At 34.1% G+C, this 13,143-nt stretch overlaps 1 long non-coding RNA gene across 1 annotated transcript; it reads left to right on the top strand.

Annotated features, from left to right (window-relative positions):
• Window positions 1-7,298: 7,298 nt before the first annotated feature.
• Window positions 7,299-10,142, top strand: LOC142226020 (uncharacterized). Its single transcript, XR_012719574.1, has 4 exons — window positions 7,299-8,756; window positions 8,822-9,184; window positions 9,249-9,580; window positions 9,645-10,142. It is a non-coding gene; the product is annotated as an uncharacterized LOC142226020 (long non-coding RNA).
• Window positions 10,143-13,143: the final 3,001 nt, after the last annotated feature.

Below are 13,143 nucleotides of genomic sequence, written 5' to 3'. Positions count from 1 at the left end.
CACTGCCTTGAATGACATTTTTACACGTCGGTCCGAATCAGCAATCAGACTTGTTTCTCCTCGTTTTGAGGTGGAGGTTGAATAAATTCGTGTACAATTGCGATATCACACAGATGTATCGCCATATATATGTTGACCCGTCCTAGACATTTCTGCATTGAATACAGTTAAGATATTCTCTGTAAAATATTATCCGGAACTTTTAGTTACAGACAGTGACTTGGACAACTTTTGCATTTGGTTGACGGCCCGGAGAATGTTTCCTCTTTAGGTACAAGTCCTACGGAAGTGCATGTACGTTGACGACGTATTGACGGGGTACCATATTTTGAATAATTCATCTGGTTCAAGGGGCAATATACACCACAATTCTGAACTGTCTTCTTACATAGAACGCGACGCTATTTTACAACTACTGGTTTTAACAACGAGATTATGTGGAATGCTTTACAGGTCACGCCTTGATGATAACCCAAGGTTATATTTGCAGAACTGTCTGCTTATCTACGAAAGCGGTAACTTTACATGCTACTTTTGATTTGTCCACGACATTATCGACGAGAACTATTACTCCCCACTACGTGGAAATTATGTCGTCTTCGCGATATTCATCCAGGTGCTAACGGTCGTCGTTTATTCAAATGGATTACATGCTTGTCTTTTAAGGAGTTAACATAGGTCTATCTGTCGAGTTATGCTCGCGTCCTCCCTAGTTTTTCTCTACGTGAAAAATCTATGGTTTGATGGCCGCGTTCGAATCGCAATAGATCGGACTACAAGTTGTAAGGCCACCTACGGTTTCTGGTCACCCTGACCATTATGTTAATTTGGTTTTCCGTTCCGAAATCTTTCTATATTTTCATAGATAGAAAACATAGCAAAGATGGCTGCTACCTTCCCAGAGTCTGAGGACGACGTCCCCATGTTGGATGAGGAACGGAAGATTAATTCTAGCATCGCACCCCTTGCCGATGAACATACCATCAGTACGACTACTGATTCTGCTATTCTGGCCGACAATGTTGCAACAGCAACCAATAAAAAAACCGTTGACGACGGCTTCTGGAGTTCCTCCTGGAGAATTTATTGTGGCTTCGCCACCCTTTTCGGCACCAGTCGAAAGAACCAGGGCTCGAGTGTATCGACATATACACATGGCATCATTCACGTGATTGCAAAGAATTTGGGCCAATGCGCTTTAAACGAAGACTGCAGACCGTAGTGCTTCACAAAATGAGACCACAAATATACTCTAGCCCCGGTCACCCATGGGCCCAACTCACAAAGTTTGGGTGGGTTATATCGGGTCCATATCACACTTGGGTGTAAGGTAGTCTTCAACTGCCTTCTGACTTTAAGAGTCATCGACACCCTGCTCTTCCGAGTCAAATTTATTTAAAATTTTAATAACAACGATCGGGCTTGACGAGTCCACTTTACGATCGCGTGCTTGACGAGCACTTTTGCAACAATACTTTATGAAAAGAAAAACGAAGCATGAAATGGAAAATATAACAAGAAAAAACAGAATTGAACTGAAATAAAATGCTCTCTTTTTGTAAACTGAAATGTACACTCTGTATACTTTCACTATTTCATTATTGAACATGTAAATATTATTTAACTTATTTTTTTACCCTCCACCATAGGATGGGGGTATATTAACTTTGTCATTCCGTTTGTAACACATAGAAATATTGCTCTGTTTGTAACACATAGAAATATTGTCTTGCGATTGCTCTAAGAGAAGCAAACTTTATCCGATCCGGCTGAAATTTGGTACATAATGTTAGTATATGGTCTCTAACAATCATGCAAAAATTGGTCCATATCGGTCCACTTTTACGTATAGCCCCCATATAAATGGACCCCCAAATTTGGCTTGCGATTGCTCTAAGAGAAACAAATTTCATCCGATCCGGCTGAAATTTGGTACATGATGCTAGTATATGGTCTCTAACAACCATGCAAAAATTGGTCCATATCGGTCCATAATTACATATAGCCCCCATATAAACCGATCCCCCGATTTGGCTTACGAAGCCTCTAAGAGAACCCCAAATTTCATCCGATCCGTCTGAAATTTGGTACATGGTTTTAGTATATGGTCTCTAACAACCATGCAAAAATTGGTCCATATCGGTCCTTAATTACATATAGCCCCCATATAAACCGATCCCCCGATTTGGCTTGCGGAGCCTCTTGGAGGAGCTAAATTCATCCGATCCGGTTGAAATTTGGAACATGGTGTTAGAATGTGGTCTCTAACAAACACGCAAGAATTGGTCCATATCGGTCCATAATTATATATAGCCCCCCATATAAACCGTTCCCCAGATTTGATCTCCGGAGCCTCTTGGAGGAGCAAAATTCATCCGATCCGGTTGAAATTTGCAACGTGGTGTTAGTATAAGGCCCCTTATAACCATGCCATAATTGGTCCATATCGGTCTATAGTTATATATAGCCGATCCCCAATCACACAAAAATTGGTCCATATCGGTTCATAATCATGGTTGCCACTCGAGCCAAAAATAATCTACCGAAATTTTATTTTTATAGAAAACATTGTCAAATTGTTATTACTATAGAAAAATTTGTCAAAATTTTATTTCTATAGAAAATTTTGTCAAAAAATGTTTTTTTCTGTAGAAAATTTTTTCCAAATTTTATTTCTATAGAAATTTTTTTCCAAATTTTATTTCTATAGAATTTTTTTTCCAAATTTTACTTCTATAGAAAATGTTGTCAAAATTTTATTTTGATAGAAACTTTAAACTTAATTATATACGTATTTAATCGGCCTTTTTTAGTTAGATACCTAAGGGTGTGAAGTTAAAGTTGTTTTCTAAAGTTGTTTTAGCGAAGACACAAACCACTTTAATTTTTTTTAATTTTCTTTTTTGTTGCGAATTTAAGACTTTTTTGCAACAAATTAAATATATTTTGCTTCATGACACATTTTCTGAACGAAAACGCGTGTATACTTAACACAATTTTGAGCAAAAAGTTATTTAGAGTAATATAAATGCAATTCAAAAAAATATGGAAAGATGTATTTTACATTCATTGGACTTTTTCGGGCATTTCTAGGAAGAGTTAAAAAGCAAAAGTGGGTATAGGGCATTAGCTCGGAGATAGGAGAACTCCCTCGCAAAGAGGGCAGAGGCGTAGGTCATCTAGTTAATGAGATAAAGGGGGGCAAATTCATGTAAGTTCTAATAACTATAAAACCTTTCTGGGACATAGTTTTTAAACAAATTTAACTGATTCTATTAGCTTTAAGGGCGTAGAAGACTATTCTGGAGATTCCATGAGCGTAGCTGGGCTTTAAGTCAGAGGGGGGTCAATTATATTTAGGCCAATTTTGTGGGTCGATTTTCGGGCATTTCTAGGAAGAGTTAAAAGGCAAAAGTGGGTATAGCATATTAGCCCCGAGCTAGGAGAATCCTCTCCCCCAAACGCCAGAGGCGTAGGTCATCTAGTTAACGAGATAAAGGGGGGGACATTAATGTATTTTCTAAGAGCTAAAAACATTGATGGGTGGCAGTTTTTAAAAAAAATTCAATTGAATCTATTAGCTTTAAGGGCGTAGAAGACTATTCTGGAGATTCCATGAGCGTAGCTGGGCTTTAAGTCTGAGGGGGTCAATTATATTTAGGCCAATTTTGTGGGTCGATTTTCGGGCATTTCTAGGAAGAGTTAAAAGGCAAAAGTGGGTATAGCATATTAGCCCCGAGCTAGGAGAATCCTCTCCCCCAAACGCCAGAGGCGTAGGTCATCTAGTTAACGAGATAAAAGGGGGGACATTAATGTATTTTCTAAGAGCTAAAAACATTGATGGGTCGCAGTTTTTAAAAAAAATTCAATAGAATCTATTAGCTTTAAGGGCGTAGAAGACTATTCTGGAGATTCCATGTGCGTAGCTGGGCTTTAAGTCAGAGGGGGAGCAATTATATTTAGGCCATTTTTGTAGGTCGATTTTCGGGCATTTCTAGGAAGAGTTAAAAGGCAAAAGTGGGTATAGCATATTAGCCCCGAGCTAGGAGAATCCTCTCCTCCAAACGCCAGAGGCGTAGGTCATCTAGTTAACGAGATAAAAGGGGGGACATTAATGTATTTTCTAAGAGCTAAAAACATTGATGGGTCGCAGTTAAAAAAAAATCAATTGAATCTATTAGCTTTAAGGGCGTAGAAGACTATTCTGAAGATTCCATGAGCGTAGCTGGGCTTTAAGTCTGAGCGGGGTCAATTATATTTAGGCCAATTTTGTGGGTCGATTTTCGGGCATTTCTAGGAAGAGTTAAAAGGCAAAAGTGGGTATAGCATATTAGCCCCGAGCTAGGAGAATCCTCTCCCCCAAACGCCAGAGGCGTAGGTCATCTAGTTAACGAGATAAAAGGGGGGACATTAATGTATTTTCTAAGAGCTAAAAATCATTGCTGGGGCACAGTTTTTACAAAATTTTAATTGATTCTATTAGCTTTAAGGGTGTAGAAGACTATTCTGGAGATTCCATGAGCGTAGCTGGGTTTAAGTCTGAGGGGGGTCAATTTTAAAATTTTAACTTTTCAACGAAAATTCACAAAAAATCAACCAAATTTCGTCGTGATTTGTTGCTGATAGACTAAATGCAACCAAATATGAACAAATTTTGTTAATTGTTTTATATTTACGACTTTAAAATAGAGTGAGTTATAACCCAATTATATGCCTAAACTATTCAAGCCTCTTTTTGGCTATTTCCGATAGACGAGAACGAACCACAGGGGGTACACATTTGTAACCCCAACTGTGGAGCGTACCCCACTGAAAATCCCATGGGCGTAGGTCATCTGTGTGAGAAGAAATCAGGGGGGTTCAAATCTACTTTTATGTCCGTTTTTGAACGCATTATGGATACAATTTCTTTTAAATTTTTAAATAAATAGAAAGCCCAGATTGAGAAGAAAGCTACCGTTATATTTCCATAAACGTAGCTTATTTCAATTTTAAAAGGGGGCTAAGTAATTTTATCAAAAATTTCGATATGGATTTTCACCTATTTACAACCCACAACAACGAACTAAAGTGGGTATACGTAGGTAGCTGCACGCTTGGAGCATCCCCCAGTGAAAGCCCCATGGGCGTATCTCATCTGTGAGAAGAGAAAAGTCAAGGGGGTAAAAGTACTTTCTGTTACTATTTCAACTATTTTCAACACCGATTTTCACCTATTTACACCCCACGACAACGAACTAAAGTGGATATACGTAGGTAGCTGCACCCTTGGAGCATCCCCCAGTGAAAGCCCCATGGGCGTACCTCATCTATGAACGGAGAAAAGTCAAGGAGCGCTAAAATATTTTTTCAGTACTCTATAGCGGCAAATTTTTTTAACAAAGGTTTCATATGTGTACCAATAATATTCGTGTTCGCTTAGTCATGATTTTATCGAATCTATATATTATTATCCTTGAATCATTTATTTTAAAAATTTATATATATATATATATATATATATATATATATATATATATATATATATATATATATATATATATATATATATATATATATATATATATATATATATATATATATATATATATATATATATATATATATATATATATATATATATATATATATATATATATATATATATATATATATATATATATATATATATATAAAGGGTGATTCTTTTGAGGTTAGGATTTTCATGCATTAGTATTTGACAGATCACGTGGGATTTCAGACATGGTGTCAAAGAGAAAGATGCTCAGTATGCTTTGACATTTCATCATGAATAGACTTACTAACGAGCCACAACGTCGAATTTTCAGTGAATGGGCCCTAGAAAAGTTGGCAGAAAATCCGCTTTTTTATCGACAAATTTTGTTCAGCGATGAGGCTCATTTCTGGTTGAATGGCTAAGTAAATAAGCAAAATTGCCGCATTTGGAGTGAAGAGCAACCAGAAGCCGTTCAAGAACTGCCCATGCATCCCGAAAAATGCACTGTTTGGTGTGGTTTGTACGCTGGTGGAATCATTGGACCGTATTTTTTCAAAGATGCTGTTGGACGCAACGTTACGGTGAATGGCGATCGCTATCGTTCGATGCTAACAAACTTTTTGTTGCCAAAAATGGAAGAACTGAACTTGGTTGACATGTGGTTTCAACAAGATGGCACTACATGCCACACAGCTCGCGATTCTATGGTCATTTTGAGGGAAAACTTCGGAGAACAATTCATCTCAAGAAATGGACCGGTAAGTTGGCCACCAAGATCATGCGATTTGACGCCTTTAGACTATTTTTTGTGGGGCTACGTCATGTCTAAAGTCTACAGAAATAAGCCAGCAACTATTCCAGCTTTGGAAGACAACATTTCCGAAGAAATTCGGGCTATTCCGGCCGAAATGCTCGAAAAAAATGCCCAAAATTGGACTTTCCGAATGGACCACCTAAGACGCAGCCGCGGTCAACATTTAAATGAAATTATCTTCAAAAAGTAAATGTCATGGACCAATCTAACGTTTCAAATAAAGAACCGATGAGATTTTGCAAATTTTATGCGTTTTTTTTTTAAAAAAAGTTATCAAGCTCTTAACAAATCACCCTTTATATATATATATATATATATATATATATATATATATATATATATATATATATATATATATATATATATATATATATATATATATATATATATATATATATATATATATTGTTGAAAGCTTCATATTTCTACCCGATCATTTTTGCTAACAATGTTCGCGAACAGAACTATTGTCACTAGAGTTCATACAAGGTGTAGATGCCAAGTAAGAAGAAGATTATTAAAATTGCGCGCTTTTGATACTGCGTGAAGTTTAATATAATTTTAAGCGTAAAAGACAAGGATGGCAATATAGAGCACCATGACGCCCTTTTTTGTTTTGTAACATTTCAATATATCCAATGTGCAAAACAAGGACGGAGGTATAATTATAGCATTTTGCCGCCCTTTACCAACCCTACATTTTAATGCGAATGCCAACCCTGTAGAATAAATATACTTTATCTTTGCTAATGAAACTAATATTGTTATATTGTTTATGTAGTTGTTTTGTATAGAACTTCTATTATTATTCAACAAAATTTCATTAGCAAAATAAGGTATGCATTTTTTATGGGCAATGGTAATTTCGCACGACAATCGACAAATCTGTGGCGTCTGAACGGCACATAGTAAATATTTGATTGTCCAAAATTTTGTCTCTTTAAGTTGGCAACACTTTTCACATGATTGTAACCTAGGGCACAAATATGCAAAGATAATCGAATTCTATTGCAAAACACCAAAAAGCTCAAAAAATATATATTTATTTCAAGTATTCTACATAAAAAGCCAAAAATACAAGTAATTGAATTTTATATGCAGAATTATTAGCACGCGCACAGCGTTAAGGCCGGTATGCACCTCTAGCGAAAAATTTCATTCCCATTAGAAATGCATTGCTATTTATGCTAACGAAATTTTCGGTAGCGTTCAATTTCATAAAGGCCGGTACTCTGTTTGTTGGTGCGAAAAAAGTTCCACTCAATCATTGTTTCGCGTTGAAAAATGATAGTATTCTGTATCGAATATTCTGTATCGAATACAATTGGATTTGAAGGGCTTTTTGGGCTAATTGTTCTAAAATCTTGAATTGGATGTGTGATTGAATCAGTTTGTGAAATTTGAAATTGTTTGATGATACCATGTTTGGAAAATGATTGCTGTGTATTCGATATAACTTTTGATTTCATCTGTTGTTTGTCAAAATTTGAAACTTTATGGCTGGAGGACATGTGATGCTTAAGTTCGTCATATAAGCATTCAAAGTTATTTCTTTTACAAAACTCCTCAAAAGACTTCAATATTGTACTTAGCCTGGTGGATTTTGACACCTAATTTGAGTGAACAATTAAACATGAAAAATATTTTTGGGAAACATATAAAAGAAACAAATGTGAAAGGGCAAACATTACAGTACATGAGCTTCGTATATAACCAAAATCAAAATATGTAACCAACAATCAAAACATAATATCACAGCCATTTTCTCATGAAATGCCAAACAGCGGATTTTCCTTTATAAATTCATAGGTTTTGAACACACTAGTCGAACGAAAGCATTCGTTTCGGATATCAGGAATTGGCTGTTAAGGTTGAGTTACATACTATGCGTTAATGCGTCCGTTGATTGAAGAGTTGAAATTTCTCTTTGAAAGCAACATTATTGTGCTTCAAACTGAAAAATATCAACCCTTCCATCAACGCACGGATTAACGCATGATATGTAACTCAACCTTTACTCTCTCTTACAAATTTTTACAGTATAATTTTTACACAAAAAGTACGCCAACAGACCTAATAACACTGTTGTAAAAATTGATATTCTTTAGAATCCCAATAAACACAGGATGAGCGTTTTTCAAATGCAACAGCTCTTCAGTTTGAGGGTAAATATCATTTTCAACATAAATTCAACTTGACTTGAAAAAGCTCATCTTCAATTCATCTTCAAATTGTTTGCGAATTACAACCAATTTGGCAAAATGTTGACGAAAACTTTGAAAATGTGTTGAAGATAATTGGAGAAAACTTTGACAAAACACTACCCTGAAATGCAACGAAAAAACCACATGGTTTTCAATACTACTTTGGACAACAAAGTTCGTGGAAGAAATACAAAAATGTGGACATTTTTTAATAATCAATTGAAATTGCTTATAATAATTGGTAAGTAAAACTAAAACACGAAATGAAAAGTTGAAGGAAGTCACTAAACTCAAATCTCTTTGCAGACAACTAAAATATTTGGATGCTGATTCTTGGACACATTAAGAGGCTGGCCGATGAAAAATGGTAGTGGTTTATCGAGAAGAGAAAGTTTCCATAAATCAAAGTGCAACCAAAAAAACTTGGTATTTATGCTTTTCCATATCAACAACTACTGGATGATAATTCGCATCACATCGATAGTTTAATTTATATCGCATCATCGGTTTAAATTTTAATTTGTGAATTGAAATTGCTGGAAATTTATTCCAATTATCTGGCCATCAAGTTCCTGAAAATTGCCAGTATTTTAATAACAACAATTTTGTAATACCAACGTTCTTGAGGAAATCACGAAGTACCTGGTCAGTTGGAAGAAATACACATTGGTAAGTCAAAATAAAAAGTGAAATGAAAACATAATGGAAATCACAAAACTCGATTGTTTTGCAGAAAACTAAAATCATTGAATGGTATATTCTTGGAAGATGTTGGCCGATGAAAAACCGATGAAGGAAACAACAAAGAAAAGTTTTCAGAAAACTTACAAAGTGCCACCAACTAGAACAAAGTGCAACAATTCCTATATCAAGAACTTCTGGATGAAAATGTGCATCATCGGTTTAATTTGTTATTTTGTGAATTGAAATTGCTGGAAATTTATTCCAATTATCTGGTCATCAAGTTCCTGAAAATTGCCAGTATTTTAATAACAACAATTTTGTAACACCAACGTTCTTGAGGAAATCACGAAGTACGTGGTCAGTTGGAAGAAATACAAATTGGTAAGTCAAAATAAAAAGTGAAATGAAAACATAATGGAAATCACAGAACTCGATTGTTTTGCAGAAAACTAAAATCATTGAATGGTATATTCTTGGAAGATGTTGGCCGATGAAAAACCGATGAAGGAAACAACAAAGAAAAGTTTTCAGAAAACTTACAAAGTGCAACCAATTAAAACAAAGTGCAACAATTCCTATATCAAGAACTTCTGGATGAAAATGTGCATTACATCAATTTACATCCCGTCATCAGTTTGATATTTTGTGATTTCCTCTTGCTGGAATCTATTCTAACACACAAGCCAACAAGTTCCTCGATAGTAAATATTTCAAATTGCCAGCATATTAATGACACCAACATTATGGAGGAAATGGAATTATACATGTAAAAATGTTTAAGATATTTAAAGTTGTATTCATAGTTTTATTTATTAATACGTTTAATAAGATAATTACATTTTGATTGGTATAATATTATTATTTTCATATATTATTAATGTTATTTTTAAGATTATTATATTTGTTAACGAAAAAATAATAAAATTTACAAAATCCCTAGAAATTTAGTATTGACTTTCAGTTAGAACTAGGATTGACTTTCATACAAATTGTGGTTTGAAAGTATTCGCAACAATGCTAGTTTTTTATTTTTCTCACATTGAAAACTGTTTGAGAAATTATTGAGTAGCGATGCACTTCAATTTGAGGATTACAATTGAGAAATTATTGCTATTGTGTTGAATTTTACTGTTGAGGGTAATGTCTGTTTTTTGTTGAGAACGCGATTTTCTCAACAATTTCTCAACTTGAATATTACCCTAATCCTTTGAAAAAATGTTTGAAAAATTATTGAATTTTAGTATTTTTCAAACGTTTGTGTTTATTGGGATACTACTTTTTGCAACGATGTTTTTTTATGGATAAATTTGACATGGAAATAATTGAGATCCATAAAGAGATAATTCAAATTTGGTTTATATCAGTGTTTGATATATCGGTCTATCGATTTAAGTTCTTGAGAGTATAGAAGGAGCACTTATCTTCCAAATTAGAACAAATGTTCCAGATCTATTTCTTGTGCTTATTCGAGAAATGGGAGTAAAAATTTACAGTATTAAATATCAAATCATATGATAACAATATTTCATCGGATTCACTTGAACGCTTAGGAATTTAAGACTCGTTTAAAATGCATACTAAAATGATTCCTATAAATCCAGAATCTGCTGAAGCCTCCAAATATAGAAACTTTAAATTTCTTGACCTGTACCACTTGAAGCTATCTTCTTGACAAAGTACCTTCAAACAATTACAAGTAACGAGAGGAGTTTGAAGTAAACTATTTTAATTGATCCAAGATGGATCACATAAACATTCGGCCTGGCCGAATTTACAACAGCATATATACTTGTTTCTACTAGATACATTAACATGTCGATAACGCGTATGGTTTTACACACCCATAAAAAGTGAACCCACCATTAAGTAAAACGTTGTTTTATTTTACAAAAATATAACAAAAACATTTTACGAATTGCAACATGATACAAAAAAGTTAATATATTATAGCCTGTGTCATTCTCCAGACCAACATTTGTGATACCATCTTAAGTCTTTAAAATTTGTTGAGAACTGTATATAAAGATTTCTATATACATATATTTAAATCAACCGATTTGGACAGAATTGTTTATACTTGTCAAACTCGACAGGGTTAAAATGAAAATTGGGTAATGTTCTAATTTAACAGTCATACATATGTATTAGAGGTATAGGAAAATGTCAGTCATTTTCACAATTTTTCGACTTAGCAGTGGCGATTTTTTAAATCCAATTTTTATTTAAAATTCTGATCAAATAAAATTGTGTTGCCAAAATTTAAATTTGTATGTAACCCTAGGGGTTAAGAATATGTATATCGCCAAACGAAATGTGTGCGATTCCGAATATCGGAACATACCCCATAGTAAGAATGTGAATTCTAGTCGCAGTGCAAAATTTCACGAAAATCGGATTAAAACTTTGGACTCTGTAGTAATATAAGTGCATATCGGGCGAAAGATATATATGGAAGCTATTTCTAAATTGGAACCGATTTCTACCAAAATTAAAAAGTTCTATTCTGACTTAAACACATTTGTGCCAAATTTTAAGACGATTGGACTGCGACCTAGACTTAGAAAAAGGAATGACGGACGGACATGGCTACCGACTTGATCATTATTTCCAAAGACACAATGTGTGTGTATCTAGTCTCCTTCTGGGTGTTGCAAACATATGCAACACCCAACTTATATGTAATCCACAGTGGTGCGCAGGGTATGAAAATGTACTCATTTGAGAAACTTACGAACGCAAATTAGTAAACTTCACCCGTTCTAGGAAAACGTTTTCAAACTTCATTTGTATAGAATTTTTTTTTAACGTTATTAGTTCATTTTGATTAAAGTAAGCAAAAAGTAATTCAAATTAGTAATATTATAGTTACCTCAAGCGCGTGATAGAGATGCAATATAAACTATTTAACATAAAAAGTCAATAGCAATAACTAAATATATATACAGAATGTGAAAATTTTAACCAAATATTTGGTTGATTGGACGACAGAGTGAATCTCTGAATTCTTCTAAAAAATCTGATCAAAACTCAGTATTGCAAAATGAGTTTTTAATGGCGAATTTCTCTACCAATGCTAATTCTATTTTACTTACAGTTCGGACAATCGTCAATAATTTTACTTACAGTTCGGACAATCAATTGCCAAAATTTCCGTTTATTTGCCAAATTATCGGATATATTCCTTTTGGTAAAATGATGAACACCTCTCAGGTACGAAAACATTGTATCGAAAAATCCCCCGCTTTGGTTTAAACGCGTAAAGCTCGGTTTGTTTCCTTGTTGATGCTCATCAGAACCAAGATACAACAATTTGACGACATAATTCACAAGTTGATTTCCGGACATTGTTCTAAAAAAAGGAAGATTTTGCTTAAATTATTACGGCAGATGGAGAATTAGCAAACTTGATGCATGCTATTTGCACCAATGGTTTTAAAAAAGTATTGTGCTTTTAAGGAATACCTGCGTATATTCAAATTTACACTTCTTGGAAGATGCTTCAAAACTTTTGCTTAACGTTTTTATTTTTAAGGCCGGTATGCACCTCTAGCGAAATTTTCGGTAGCAAAAATGTATTTAAGTCTACAACAACAAAAAAAAACAGGGCTGTGTACACAAATTTTAAACCAGCTAATCGCTATTAAAAATTGTTAATATATGTTCCAAATATTCCTCAAATAAATTGTTTATTATTTACAGACCTTTTAAAACTTTTACGCACACAATGATTGTAATAAATTAAATGTTTGCTGCCAAAATATTGTTACGAATTTGATAATTATAGATATAAGTTTATTTAAATTAGTTTCCGTTAATTTAAAATTTAAAATTGTAACGATAAAATTTCGCTATCACTTGTTGGAATCATCTATTCATTTTCTAGTATTTTCCTGAATTTCTTTTATGTTCTTTTGTTTGCTTACCGAAATGTTAGTTCTTACTCT

The sequence above is a fragment of the Haematobia irritans genome, chromosome 2 (genome assembly GCF_050003625.1).
Source record: "Haematobia irritans isolate KBUSLIRL chromosome 2, ASM5000362v1, whole genome shotgun sequence".
Classification (NCBI taxonomy): Eukaryota; Metazoa; Arthropoda; class Insecta; order Diptera; family Muscidae; genus Haematobia; species Haematobia irritans.
This window is presented reverse-complemented; position numbering and strand designations above follow the sequence as displayed.